Raw genomic sequence first — 14,872 nt, forward strand, 5'->3', positions numbered from 1 at the left:
GGGAAAAAACAAACAGGGCCTGCATTTTCTCCGGGGTATTTCATTGACAGTAGTTTTCAGAGTTTAACCTTGACTGCTAAAGGCTATAATCAGGTACCCATAATATTTTTCCTGCTTTCCAGTTGTAACATAATTCATGGTTAGGCTGTATTTTTGCAAGAAATTTGTCTTAAGGTGTATGTGGTGAGGAGGTACCTGTTACCAGTGTTTGATGGAAGCCGTATTCCCTGGATACATCAGAGAAATTAGCAAAAGGACCCAACTTTTTAAAAAGCAGCAGCTTCTTTAACAGGAGAAGGACATGCCCATGTTCTAGACTTTTAAATTATAAATTGAGCAATTATTTGAGAACTTACAAAAGTAAATTTCTTCCTGTTTTAAAAAAATGCAAGTAAATAAGGAAGAGGAACATAGGACAAGTTATTATTTCATCCTATCTTTCCCTTGAAGTGATCTTCATTTAAAGCAGCCTGTGTGAATTCTCAGGTATCTGCTGTATCTGACTGGTACATCAGATAGTTGCTGACATTCAGTTTTCTTTTGCATGTGCAAGATGAATCTGAAGAAGTCACGGGGAATTATTGTTTTCAAATACATTGTGTGTTCCTTCTAAAATGATTAATCTACATCTGTCTCTGAATTATGAATATTAGGAATATTCTTAAACTAAGCTTTGGGGAGAAATTTGATTTAATTAAATCTTCTTGATTCAGTGGTACATTTTATAACCTAATCTATATTGTATTTACCATTAATTTTGAACTAATGTTCTGTGCTTGATGAACCAAAAATTCCTAAATACCTTTACATTAATAGATCATAGTCAACTTGAATTGTAATCTAGAATTTCAGAATTTCAGTTAGTACCTCTTCCACCAGTTCCCTAGCCCCAGGACAATTTTTACAGGGTCTTGTGCAATAGAACCCTCATTACCTCCTGTCCTCCCACTAGAAATGCATACCACAGAGTGCACATGGGTAAGTGAACACATGGGTAAGTGAATGTGTGTTCACTTACCTAGCTTCAGACTTAGGAAACAATAAGCTTTGTTTCTGGCAAATGCAGTAGATATTAATCAAGTTTAAGTGAGCATGATTCTTTCTTAGCTGTACCTTGGTAGCACTGTGCAGCTGAATGTTTTATCTTTATGTGGGTATATCTTAGGTTCATTTTTTGGTAAGTAATATTTATTAGAAATGTATATAAAGAAGAAAACTAAATAATGCTGTCACCCGATTACTTTAAAAATAATAAACATTATTTAAAATAATAAAGCATTCACGTACCCTTCAGGAAGAAATTTATATGTACACCCCAGGCTATGTCTGTGATTATGCATACTTTTTCACTTACACAAAAGTTCTTATACACCACATCATTATTTTTATGCTATGATCTTTTGTAAGAATGATAAAATACATGATAGTGAGACTGTATCATAATTTATAGTCATAATTTAGCCAATATCAATCATGTTGATGGACATTCAGGTTGTTTATAGTTCTTTGGCTATTAAAATCAGTGTTTCAGTGAACATCTTTGCACATAGAGTGGTGCTTTTGCAAATGCACTCCTGGATTACGTTCCCAGCTGGGAGTTATTGGCTCAGAGGGGCCCTGTTCTTCAGAGCACATAAAGCAGTGAACTATACATCGCATGGTGACAGTTTGTTATTGTTTGAGTACATCTAAGTGGCAGGAATTGACCAATAGAGTTATTAGAGTAAAAAATTAAACTGTACTGAGAGCCACTGGAATGTACCTTGGGCGGTAGATATAGTGGTAATCACCTATAATTAACTGTCATCAACTTTAGACTTTACTGGCTTAAAATTTTTGTCAGAATTCCTCCTCACCACCCCTGTTGTCTCATAAGCAGTCAGTAAATATTCTCAGGGCTCATTTTAGATCAAAGGCCTTGAAAAAAAAGAAACTAAGCCACAACCTTCCTATGCTTGAACTACATCTTCAAAATCAGATGCTCTAAGACTTGTGATGTAATATTCAGAAACCAGTTTGCATTTTCAATTAACAAATGTGCTTTGCCTCCCTCAGGTGGAAGGGAAGATTTTGGAAAAGCAAAACACCGAAGAGTCTTGGTGTTGCTCCTGTAACTTGGAACTGGAGAGGAGGCAAGATGCTGGCATAGCTGTTGAACTGCGAACCTGCTATGCCAACATATTGCCATCTCTCTTGTCCGAAAGCAGCCATGGCCACCTGCATGCCGCTCCCCCATGCAGTGCTCTGGAGGCGTGCCCTTCCCTGGATGTGGGTTGCCAGGATGCAGCCCCACTCACCTCTGTGACCTCACCTGCCATGCTCTGAGTCTCTTCATTTTAGCCTTGCTGGCCTTTCTGGCTGATCTCTGAACACATCCAGGATGTTCCTGCCTCTTCCTCTTCAGTTGGGTCTTAATAAGAACATTACTTCCTCAGGGAAGCCTGCCGTGATCACACTTTTCAACAGCTGTCACATTCCCGTTATCCATCTTGCTTGAGTCCTGCCCTGTGTTTTCAAAACATTGATCATTATCTGAAACACATTTGTTGGCTGGTTAAGTGTCTTCATCTCCCTCATTAGACTGTAAGCTCCTTGAGTGTTAGGGACCCTGTGTCTTGATCAACCCCAGTATTCCCAGACCCTGACACATGGTAAGCCCTTAATACATATATTTGAAACTCCATCCTAACTTTCTTTGCAGGAAAGATGTTAATCTCTTCCCATTATGAATGCTTTTGGTAAAACCCTTCCAGGCTTGCAAATCTAACTCCTTAAAACAGTCCCAGCATAGAGTCAGTCCTCCATATTCAGACTGAAATTTGATCGAAAGTTGATTGAACATGCAAATGCAGAGCACTAACTGTATTACATCATTTTATATAAGGGACTTGAGCATCCATGGATTTTGGAATCAGTCCCTGCCCCCCATATACTGAGGGATGACTGTGTCTATCATTGGGTCCATAGACTCATGGAAGTCAGCACATGATAGTGGTGAAAGCATGGGCTTCAAAATAAAACTTATGTTCGAATCTCACCACTGGTGTTCTTGGACAGTCATTTAACCTTTGAACTAGAATTTTCTCAATTGTAAATTGAAGATAATATTACTAACCCTTCAGGATTCCTAAGACAAAGAAATGAGATGTTTTAGCCAGATGGTTCTTTCTTTGTGTCTAAAAAGTGACTGTCTAAAACTCCTGAGGTATGTGTAGTAGTTGTAGTAGACACCCAACACATTTTATTTTACTACCAAGAAAAGTTAACTTTTCTCTAGCTAGAAACAGGTGGTCAGCCATGGGATGTGTGGAAGTGTTCTGCCAAAACACATGAGCTTTTCTCTTGAGAGACAGAGGTTCTGAAAGGCCAAGGAATTCATTGTCCAGTGTCTCAGATTCTTCTCTTCTGTGGTTTGCTTCTCACTCCTCTAACTTCTTGTATTTCTAGAGTTGCTCATTGGCTGTGGATCTCTTTTAAAAGCAACTTTTACTGATTCACTTAACAGAATAAAAATATGTGATAAATGCTGCTTGATGATCCTGTTTTTAAGCATTGAAGTTTTAGTAAAAAAAAGTTCTGCTTTTAATAAACTTAATTTTATTTTGATTTTGATGCTTTTCCAAGAAATAAAATAACAGTTACTACTTGTGACTTATTTATCGTTACTCTTGGTATTATAACTACAACATCCAGAAAGTGTTTATTATACATTTTTGTCTTGCCACCTCAGAGTATATTAATCTCAGCTGTGAATTTAACAAAAATATACAAAGTATGGCAATTTTAGTTTACAGGTCTTGTAAAAGTTCTGTTGATACCTGAGGATGATTAGAGACATTTTATAAATTCAGTATGATAAGTAACTTAAGTAATATTATGCTACCTTCCTAACCTGAACTATGTACGGATTTATCATCTCAGTATTGATGGTTTGTGTATGTATCACCTTTTGTTGTTCTTTGAATTCTTCAAGTTATCAGCCAGAAATAAATGCACAGAGCAGCCAGCCCTCAAGGGTCATTATGTAAGCTAATATTGCCCATGACTTTTTTTACCCCCAAACTTAGAATGTTTACTTACACTGCACCTGGAATAAAAATAGATACAATGGATGACTATCCATTCATTCTTTTAAGAATCTGCACAATAGCCGTAGCTAAAATCAGAGATACACCTCACCTTATTCATTCTTTATCTTGCTAGTAAAGAAAATGGATGCAGAATCAATAGGCTAGGACATTCTGTCTATTCTAGAACTGCTGTTGTATAATACTTTTTTTTTAACCCATAACTTAGTTCTCAAAACTTGTTTTGTGAGCTTGTTTGGGCTGTTTCTACCTTTCTCAGAGTTCTGTTATACTCATCTACATCCATTGAAAGATATCCACTACCCCCTTGATGTCTTGATGAGCTGGATCTATGATGGAAATGAACCCTAAGTTCACTGAGATGACTCCTTAACATCTTAGTGTGTTTTACTGTAATTCGATAAACACCCAAACTGTGATTGATTTTAAGAGATCATGGGGGGAAAAACAAAACTTGGGCTCTAGGAACATCAAAATGAGAGGCTAAAAAATTAATTTTCTTAAGTATCCAATATCTCCTCAAGTCAGTGGTTTTTAAACTTTAGTGTTGTATTATCAATCACTAGGAGAGCTTGTTTAAAAAAAAAAAAAAAAACGTGTCCCAAACCATCCCCTGGACATTCTGATTGAATAAGTCTTGATTGAGACTCAGGAATCTTCATTTTTAACAAGCACCTTTTCTTGATGCAGTTTGACAGTGTACCATATTTCAAGAACATTTGTCTTAAATAAATCCTGAACCACAGGGCAGATTTTTTAAAATCATATGCAATTTCCAGTATGGAACTTGGGCATGGTCATGAAAGCAGGCTGCTTTCCCACTGCATCTGTGCTTATGGAAAACTGGAGCAGTGTTTTGTAATTGTGCTTCATACCCTGAGGTTTCTTATATAAACAGGCCATATAACTGCATACAGGAGCACCATCAGCTGCAGATGTGCTTCTGTGGGCTTGTTTTTAACTTCAATTATTTTTTCTCTGCTGGATCACATTACAGTTTCCAAAATGTTTTTTTCTTTTCTAATTGACTTGATATTGACCAAAATCCTATGCCTCTAACTATACATTCTTCTTAAGATTTCTGTTAAATTGCAAATGATATGTGAGCTCCTGGAGGCTAGAAACTAAGTCTGATTATGCAGAAGGGAAATTTTCAACATTTATAGGACTTCTATGGTGGTAATCTTTCTATAAACTAAAGGATTACATCTTAATTGACCTATTTCTTTGGTTCAGACTTTTGTGGACTTTTTTTTAAAATGGAGACCTCTTTTTCTCTCTGAGACAATATGGTGTAATAGAAAGAACTTCATAATATGCAAAAAGAACTAGGTTCTAATTCCAGTTCTGTTATTTTCTAACTGTATACATGAATTTGGACAAATCATTTGATCTGTTAGCTTATTTGTAAATTGGGGTAATTGTAGAAGACGATATGCTACACTAGAAAGAAAAAAGAAAAATACAGCTACAAACTAAGCATGTAGGCAAGTTGGAAGACAGTCTACAAAAAATAGTTGGAGATTTTCAGTAGTAATTTACACTTTGTTAAGTGTTTGGTTGCTTTATGTTGTTACTGTCCAATTTAAAAATCACCTAAAAATTGTGATTTTGAATTAAAAGGCAGAAGTTTGTTCTCATTTAGTCTGAATCACTTATTTGCTAATTCCAATCAAAAAAGAAAAAAAGGTGATATTGTAGTTAGTTTTATCTTGAAGATCCAGCTTCTCTTATCGTGTTTTAACACTGGTTTATTTTACTGACCTTCAAATAATGATAATAATAATTCTATGACTCCTATACATTTCTCTTATCTCATTGGCTTATTATGAAGTTCAAATTATGAAACTGCTTCAGAAATGGGATGAAGTCGTATGAAGTCCTAAGATACTGTTTATAAATTCTTTCCAACCTTCCCTTTCTCCCTTTATCCATGTAAAAGTTTGCTTTTGGAATGATTGAAATTTTAATAAAATTGAAACATTTTATTATGAACCTGGCTATAGCATTTTAAATCATAGGGTTCTCATTATTTGTCAGTATATCTATAGCAGCAGAACTAACAGCTCTGCTCATCTGGGAATGCGGAGGCAAAAAGACACCTAGAGCGTCCATTGCAGTGGTTTTCCTGTTCTGGCCACACATGTCTCCAAACAGACCAGAGTACCACTTTTAGTTTCACTGAGACTTTGATCATGTGTTTTATTCTCATACAAAGATTTTATGTACTTATTTAATGTATATTAGAAAAATACATGTTAGAGTTTCCTTTTGAAAGTAAATTTGTTTTAATGTTTTAAGAGTTTTAAAATGTTATATTTATGATAAGTGTATATAGCAAAGATTGTGGAAGCACTGCCTACATACCTAGATTTTGAAAAATGGGAGTGTGGGTAAGCAAAAACCTGCTCTGGAGCAGCAGGGGAGAACTTTATGGATTGCCTGAGATGTTTCCTAAAGTCTCCTCAAAGCGTGGTCCAAACTGAGAAATGTATGTGTTATTCATAGATGAAGAAAATTTTAGTTTTGAGTTTGAGTTTTGAGTTAATAGACTTTGCCAGTGCATTGCATATATGATTGTATAATTAGTTACTGTCAAGAACTACTAATATTTCCCTGATCTAAAGATAATACATGTTGTGTCTTTGAAAGCAAAGCCCAATTGGTAACTTATTTAAATTATATGCAGAGTACATCATGAGAAATGCTGGGCTGGATGAAGCACAAGCTGGAATCAATATTGCTGGGAGAAATATCAGTAACCTCAGATATGCAGATAACACTACCCTTACGGCAGAAAGCAAAGAACTAAAGAGCCTCTTGATGAAAGTGAAAGAGGAGAGTGGAAAAGTTGGCTTAACGCTCAACATTCAGAAAACTAAGATCATGGCATCCGGTCCCATCATTTCATGGCAAATAGATGGAGAAACAGTGGAAACAGTGGCAAGCTTTATTTTGGGGGGGCTCCAAAATCACTGCAATGGTGACTGCAGCCATGAAATTAAGACACTTACTCCTTGGAAGAAAAGTTATGACCAACCTAGACAGCATATTAAAAAGCAGAGACATTACTTTGCCAACAAAAGTCAGTCTAGTCAAAGCTATGGTTTTTCCAGTGGTCATGTATGGATGTGAGAGTTGGACTATAAAGAAAGCTGAGCATCAAAGAACTGATGCTCTTGAACTGTGGTGTTGGAGAAGACTCTTGAGAGTCCCTTGGACTGCAAGGAGATCCAACCAGTCCATCCTAAAGGAAATCAGTCCTGAATATTCATTGGAAGGACTGAAGTTGAAACTCCAAATACTTTGGCCACCTGATGCTAAGAACTGACACATTTGAAAAGAGCCTGATGCTGGGAAGGATAGAAGGTGGAAAGAGAAGGGGACGATAGAGGATGAGATCATTGGATGGTATCATGGACTCGATGGACATGAGTTTGAGTAAGCTCTGGGAGTTGGTGATGGACAGGGAAGCCTGGTGTGCTGCAGTCCATCAGGTCACAAAGAGTTGGACATGACTGAGTGACTGAACTGAATTGAAGAAAGTCCATTTATACGTTGAATATCCAATTGAGCAAATATTTGAGGCTAAGTGTGTGGTCTTTTTTTAGATAAAAGGATCCTTAGTGTCCAAAGGTGGCAGTTTCCATTGACAGAGCAGGCACATCACCTATGTTTATGCAACAAAAGCAGATACCCTTTCTTAAGTAGTCTAGAGAGCCTTCAAAGTCTTAAATTGGAAGATGCCACTGAGAGATTGGCCTTACACTGCCTGTGTATGTCATGAGAATTGCAAATCAGAAAATGTCAGCAAAGATAATTTGCTAAATTTCAGATTAAAATTCTAGAGGTCCAAAAAGATGTGTCCTGAGGAGATCATCAAGCGTGTGTGAGGAAACAAAACTAGCGTGTGTGAGGAAACAAAACTAGGATGGCATTACAGGAAGATGGGAAGCAGGCCACCTTCATAGCATTTTTTGGAAATATGTTCTATCTAATTGCTGAAAAATGAATGACTTGACATGCTGATTCCAAATTAATTACCTGGCTTTTAAAAGAATTTATAGAAGAGCACTTGGAATTTCTGTGACCAAGATGGTATCTGCCTGTGTTTTCTCACCTGCCTTTTCACTTGCAAATCTTTCCTGATTTCTAAAACTGAGTAAGGGATCCATATAGTAGACTTCGGTGACTAACCGTTAAAAAATAGGTTGACTCTATTGCTGTATTGTGGGGAGAGAGGTGAGGAGAAAGAGAAAGGAGGTAATTTGAGGAAGATCAGTTTCTAATCTTAGAAGAATCAGCACTTCAGAATGAAAAAGAAAAAAATGAAGGTAAAAATTTAACTGGTAACAAGGCCACGGACTGAAAACTTAAACCATTTTTAAAAAGAATACAGTTAGTTTACAATGTTGTGTTAGTTTTAGGTGTATAGCAAAGTGATTCATTTTATCTGTGTATATATAATCAGTTTTATATATTTTTTATCAAATTCTTTTCCATTATAGGTTATTACAAGATTGTTTCCTGTGCCATTATAGGTCTTTTTGTTCATTATTTTATATATAGTAGTGTGAGTCTGATAATACCAAACTCCTAATTTATTCCCCACCCTCTCCCCACTATACCGTTTTGAAAAAGCAAGAGAGTTCCAGAAAAACATCTATTTTTGCTTTATTGATTATGCCAAAGCCTTTGACTGTGTGGGTCACAATAAACTGTGGGAAATTCTTAAAGAGATGGGAATACCAGACCACCTGACCTGCCTCCTGAGAAATCTGTATGCAAGTCAGGAAGCAACAGAACTGGACATGGAACAACAGACTGGTTCCAAATAGGAAAAGGAGTACATCAAGGCTGTATATTGTCACCCTGCTTATTTAACTTATATGCAGAGTACATCATGAGAAACGCTGGGCTGGAGGAAGCACAAGCTGGAATCAAGATTGCCGGGAGAAATATCAATAACCTCAGATATGGCAGAAAGTGAAGAAGAACTAAAGAGACTCTTGATGAAAGTGAAAGAGGAGAGTGAAAAAATTGGCTTAAAGCTCAACATTCAGAAAACTAAGATCATGGCATCCGGTCCCATCACTTTATGGGAAATAGATGGGGAAACAGTGGAAACAGTGTCAGAAATTTTTTTTTTTGGGGGGGGGCTCCAAAATCACTGCAGATGGTGATTGCAGCCATGAAATTAAAAGATGCTTACTCCATGGAAGGAAAGTTATGACCAACCTATACAGCATGTTAAAAAGCAGAGACATTACTTTGCCATTAAAGTCCATCTAGTCAAGGCTATGGTTTTTCCAGTGGTCATGTATGGATGTGAGAGTTGGACTATAAAGAAAGCTGAGCACAGAAGAATTGATGCTTTTGAACTGTGGTGTTGGAGAACACTCTTGAGAGTCCCTTGGACTGCAAGGAGATCCAACCAGTCCATCCTAAAGGAGATCAGTCCTGGGTGTTCATTGGAAGGACTGATGTTGAAGCTGAAATTCTAATACTTTGGCCACCTGATGCGAAGAGGTGACTCATTGGAAAAGACCCTGATGCTGGGAAAGATTGAAGGTGGGAGGAGAGGGGGATGACAGAGGATAAGATGGTTGTATGGCATCACCGTCGATGTACATGGGTTTGGGTGGACTCTGGGAGTTGGTGATGGACAAGGAGGCCTGGCGTGCTGCGGTTCATGGGGTCGCAAAGAGTCGGACATGACTGAGCAACTGAACTGAAGCATAAATTTGTTTCCTATCTAAATCTTTCTGGAAAACCCATCTTTTATAATTAAAATCACTAGCGTCTATAGATGAATAGTTTCCCTAAATTTAATGATTCTGCATCACTGCCTTCAGTGACTGTAAAAACTCTAGCAGTTTTTTGAGAATTATAGAAGTCTGGTGCTCAACCTTCTGTGTCTTGGCCTAGACTTCCTCAGTTTTTTATTTATCATTTAATACTTATTAAGCACATATCATGTACCAGATACATAGTCAGTACCTTCCATGGCTTACAGTTTAAGGAAAGAGATAAGCCGTTACAAAGTTTGATTATTATGTGTGCTTAGTCACTCAGTCATGTCTGACTCTTTGTGAGCCCTTGGACTGTAGCCTGCCATTTCCTCTGTCCATGAGGATTCTCCAGACAAAAATACTGGAGGGGTTGCCATGCCCTCCTCCAGGGGATCTTCCCAACCCAGGGATCGAACCCAGGTCTCCCGCATTGCAGGATTCTTTACTGTCTGAGCCACCAGGGAAGCGCAAGAATACTGGAGTGCCCAACCCAGGAATCGAACCAGAGTCTCCTGCATTGTTGGCAGATTCTTTACTAGCTGAGCTACCAGGGAAACTGATAGGATAGTACTTTTTTGCATATGGAAACATGACAGGGGAACCTGATTTAGATAGAAAATGATCAAAGAATTACATTCCAAGGTAGAGGTGTTGTAAGTTTAGTCAGAGACTCCTAAGGGTGCTTTGTGAAGGGAGAATGCCTGTGTTACTTCTGTATATGTCTTCACAGTACCTAGTAGAAAACCTTACACATACAATAAGTTTGATGAATCTGCCATGATGGTTGTATAATGTACAAAGTACTTCCAAGGGATCAGCTTTTATTAAGTTATAAAACATACACATGGAAACACTACAGTTGCTGCAGGCCATCTGCTCACTGAGAGCTCATTTCCTTGCCCAGGCATTTGGGGAGTGCTTTATTATATAAGCTACTGCTGTGGTTAAGCTCTACTGATTTCAAAGGTCAGAGTCTCAGGTTACCTCAGGGAGAAGGGGTCCAGTGTAAGGATTCATGACTGCAACTAGACAGTGTCAAGAGTCAAAGCAGCTATAAGGGAATGCCCATTTCTTCACCTGTTGTTTCCTATGTGTGTTTTGCTCATGGCTTCCTCGTTCTCTCTGAAAGTCTACTCCCATTTTCTTCTTCAGTGCACTTTTCTCAGTTCAGTCAGTTCAGTTGCTCAGTCATGTCTGACTCTTTGCAACCCCATGGACTGTAGCACGCCAGGCCTCCCTGTCCATTGCCTACTCCCGGAGCTTACCCAGACTCATATCCATTGAGTCAGTGATGCCATCCAACCATCTCATCTTCTGTCCTCCCCTTCTCCTCTCCTCCTGCCTTCAATCTTTCCTAGCATCAGGGTCTTTTCCATTGAGTCAGTTCTTCTCATTAAGTGGCCAAAGTATTGGAGTTTCAGCTTCAGCCTCAGTCCTTCCAATGAATAATCAGGACTGATTTCCTTTAGGATGGACTGGTTGGATCTCCTTGCAGTGCAAGGGACTCTTCAAGAGTCTTCTCCAACACTTCTCTAATTACTCATTTCTCTCTCTCTCATAGCTTTGGTTTAGAAGGAGCTGCTATGTGAGTGCCGCCACCTGCTCCTACAGACTGTCTGCACCACAACCGTTTAGCTTCACCTCCCACTGTTAATTGTAACAGGGTCTCCAGGTATCCCAGTTCTAATTCCCAAGAGCGAGAAGCTGATGGGTTCAGCTCTCCTTTTGTACCTGACCACATCACAGGGTTCTAGTGGAGCCACTTCTTGTGTCACGTACCACCTCTGCGTGGCTACCTAGGACATAGACATTGTGGGCAGAGGGTCTCTTCATAAAGGGTGTGAGGAATGTCTGCTTACACTCAACAAATGCCAGGACTGAATATTAATATATCTACATATGCTTAAAAGTTTAGAATTATTTTCCTACTGTAATATATCCTAATCACACACTAACAGAAACACTAAAATAATTTTATTGGTTAAAAAATATATCCCCAATTCTTGGCTTTCCCTTCCTCTATTTCTCCTCTATGTCATAATGAGCTTTGTTCATCAAACCACCCATTTATGGGACTTCTTCACACACTTGCAAGATTTAAGTATGCAGATACTCCAAAAAGTCTTAACCCTTAAAGATTCCTTGTCTTTCCTTTTCCTCGTCTTTTCATGATATAACCCACATCAATTCCCATTTTCTGGTGTTTGTCCTCTCTCTTACCATCCTTCATCATTGCTGTCAAGAATTTTGAATAAACTCTGAAGTACATGTGAGACTGGAACTCTTCATGTTCTACTTTAGATTAGATCTTTTAATGCTAAACTCAAAAATAATGTTCAGTGATTGAGTTAAGGAAATCATAGGAAGAAAAGGCTTTTCTAGATTAAAGAAGTCAAGTCTAATATCTTGTGAATTTCCAAAACCTTTCAACCTTGATTTAATTCTGAAGTTATGTAATACAGAGTATTACATACATATCAGCAAATGATAGGCCCCATAGAAAAATAGCCTGTTTCTAATTTAATCTCATCTTCCACTTTTCTTCATGTGCTGAAAACATCCTTTTATGGCTATAGCCAGAAAGAGTTTAGCATTCCTTTAATTTTTTTAAGCATTAATGGACTGAGATTTTAAAATAGTAATCAAGTAGTGTGCTGATATGCAAAGGCTTCTATGGCATTTCTCTTGCGTTTAGCTAATATTTGTAATTCCTTGTTAATGCATGTTGGTTTAAGGGTTTATTCTTCAGTTCCTCTTAAAAGATGGCAAAATTACAAGAGAATCTGAAAGCTAACAACTTAATTTTTCTCTCAGGAATGCCAAGAGGAGTGACAATTTAGAAAAACACTGATGTAAAAATCAAAACCAGTCTCTAAGCAATCAAATGAAGAGTAGATATCACTGCTGTTATTGACAGGCAGTCAGTAAATATTTGTTAAAGTGACAATTTTCATTAAGTAGGTCGTATCAAACCCTCACTGTCTAGATTTTGAAAAAGTAACAAGTACTTAAAAAACAAGTTCCTTTTAGGAGGAACATCAAGAGTAATTAAGGACAGCACTGCCTTCCAGAAAAGTATCAAAATTAACTGTGTAGTACTTGCTGAAACGTCATCCTTTGAAAAGATGGCCAAGGGTATCAACATTGCCTAAAGGGCCGGCTCTTCTTTCCCACAGACAACAGCCAGAGTCCTCATTTTGTTTGAAGCACAGAAAGATGCCTGGGTACCTTTCTCTTTATTTATTTAAGCTCAGTGGTCTTAGTCTATTGTTTTCTAATGCCTTTAAGGGAGAAAACATGTAGGAGTCATGGTGTTATTATAAGAACTTCATGAATTATTGCTATAACAACCTTTATATGTTATGGACAAATCAGAAACCACCTTGAGATATCAAGATAAATTGCTGCCCACACTACTGGTTTAAGACCAATTTATGATGAAGATGCTTACAATTTAGAAAACTGTTCATTAACTTACTGTATATGCATTGAGAAATGCTTGCCATTATTTCATTTTAGCAGTAGATCATCTAGCTTTAACTTGCAAAATCTTTGTTCTATTGAGTCCAAGAACCAGTGGTCTTCTTTATCTTGAAAATAAAAGTGAAAGTCACTCACTTCTGTTCAACTCTTTGCAACCCCATGGACTGTAGCCTTCCAGGCTCCTCTCTCCATAGAATTTCTCCAGGTCAGAATGTTGGAGTGGGTAGCCGTTCCCTTCTCCAGGGGATCTTCCCAACCCAGGGATCGAACCCAGGTCTCCCATGTTGCAGGTGGATTCCTTACCATCTGAGCCATTAGGGAAGTCCTTAATTATTAATAATTTTAAAATTAATAAGTCTAATATAAAATGTTTAGGCTTTCAGAAAATTGAGTGCTTTTCTTGTTTAGAAGAGTGGTTGTGCCTATACTTAGTGAATTACAAAATGCTTTGTACCTATTGCCCTTCTTCATGCCCTTGGTCTCCTGCCTTATTTCTCCCCCACCATACATATCTGCACTTTTTCTTTTCACGTCAGTGTGTGATTTTCTAATTATGGCTGAGTAGACATGAATTAGAGATGGAAAAGTTCAATTTTACTAAAATTAAAATTAAGCACTATAGTTTTTAGCCTCGTACCCTTCTTTGGGGATTAAAAAAAGCAATATTTTTCTTAAACTGTGTGGGATGGTAATGTGAAAATACAAAAAATGTGGCCATGAGCTATGATTCAAAATTATATGTTTTTTAAAAGTCCATGTAACAAATATAAAATACTGTGTTTCCTTGGTTTCTGAAATTCCTCCAAATAACCTCAGAGTTATAGTAGTACAATACATTATATTCAACTCTCTATCCCAGTAACAGCTGACTGGCAGTATTTCATAGTGTCCATTTTCCCCCTTCTTATGATCGGAGAAGGCAGTGGCACCCTACTCCAGTACTCTTGCTTGGAAAATCCCATAGACGGAGGAGCCTGTTAGGCTGCAGTCCATGGGGTCGCTAAGAGTCGGACACGACTGAGCGACTTCACTTTCACTTTTCACTTTCATGCATTGGAGAAGAAAATGGCAACCCACTCCAGTGTTCTTGCCTGGAGGGTCCCAGGGAGGGAGCCTGGTGGGCTGCCGTCTGTGGGGTCACACAGAGTCAGACACGACTGAAGTGACTTAGCATAGTGTATGATATAAGATGCTTTCTTTTAAAATGCTGTTTTCTGCCTTGTACATGGTATTATGAGTCTTGAGAAGAAAATCTAAAAAAGAGGGGATATATATATAAACATTTTAGCTGATTCACTTTGCTGTACAACAGAAACTAACACAACATTGCAAAGCAACTATAGTCCAATAAAATTTAATTTTAAAAATTGAAAAAATATATTGATGAAAAAAATTGAAAAAAATATACTGATGCATACTAAAAAAAAAAAATGCTAAGGATGTCAGAAACCGGTGTAACTAAACCATTTGGAAAGTATCAGTACACCGCCAGCAGGGGAGTCAGTTCAT

At 37.8% G+C, this 14,872-nt stretch overlaps 1 protein-coding gene across 4 annotated transcripts in view; it reads left to right on the forward strand.

Annotated features, from left to right (window-relative positions):
* The window catches only part of IFNE (interferon epsilon), an 88,575-nt gene that overhangs the window by 27,447 nt on the left and 46,256 nt on the right, over window positions 1-14,872 (forward strand). Inside the window, exons 2-3 of one of the 4 annotated variants that reach the window (XM_061425151.1) lie at window positions 1-93; window positions 2,056-14,872. The exon at window positions 2,056-14,872 is cut by the window's right edge and continues 17,859 nt beyond it. The exons of 1 other annotated variant lie outside the window; for it this stretch is intronic. The gene's annotated coding sequence lies outside the window, so the exon portion shown is untranslated. 2 more of the 4 variants (XM_061425149.1, XM_061425150.1) reach the window with 2 other exon arrangements.

This window comes from Bos javanicus, chromosome 8, assembly GCF_032452875.1.
Source record: "Bos javanicus breed banteng chromosome 8, ARS-OSU_banteng_1.0, whole genome shotgun sequence".
Lineage (NCBI taxonomy): Eukaryota > Metazoa > Chordata > Mammalia > Artiodactyla > Bovidae > Bos > Bos javanicus.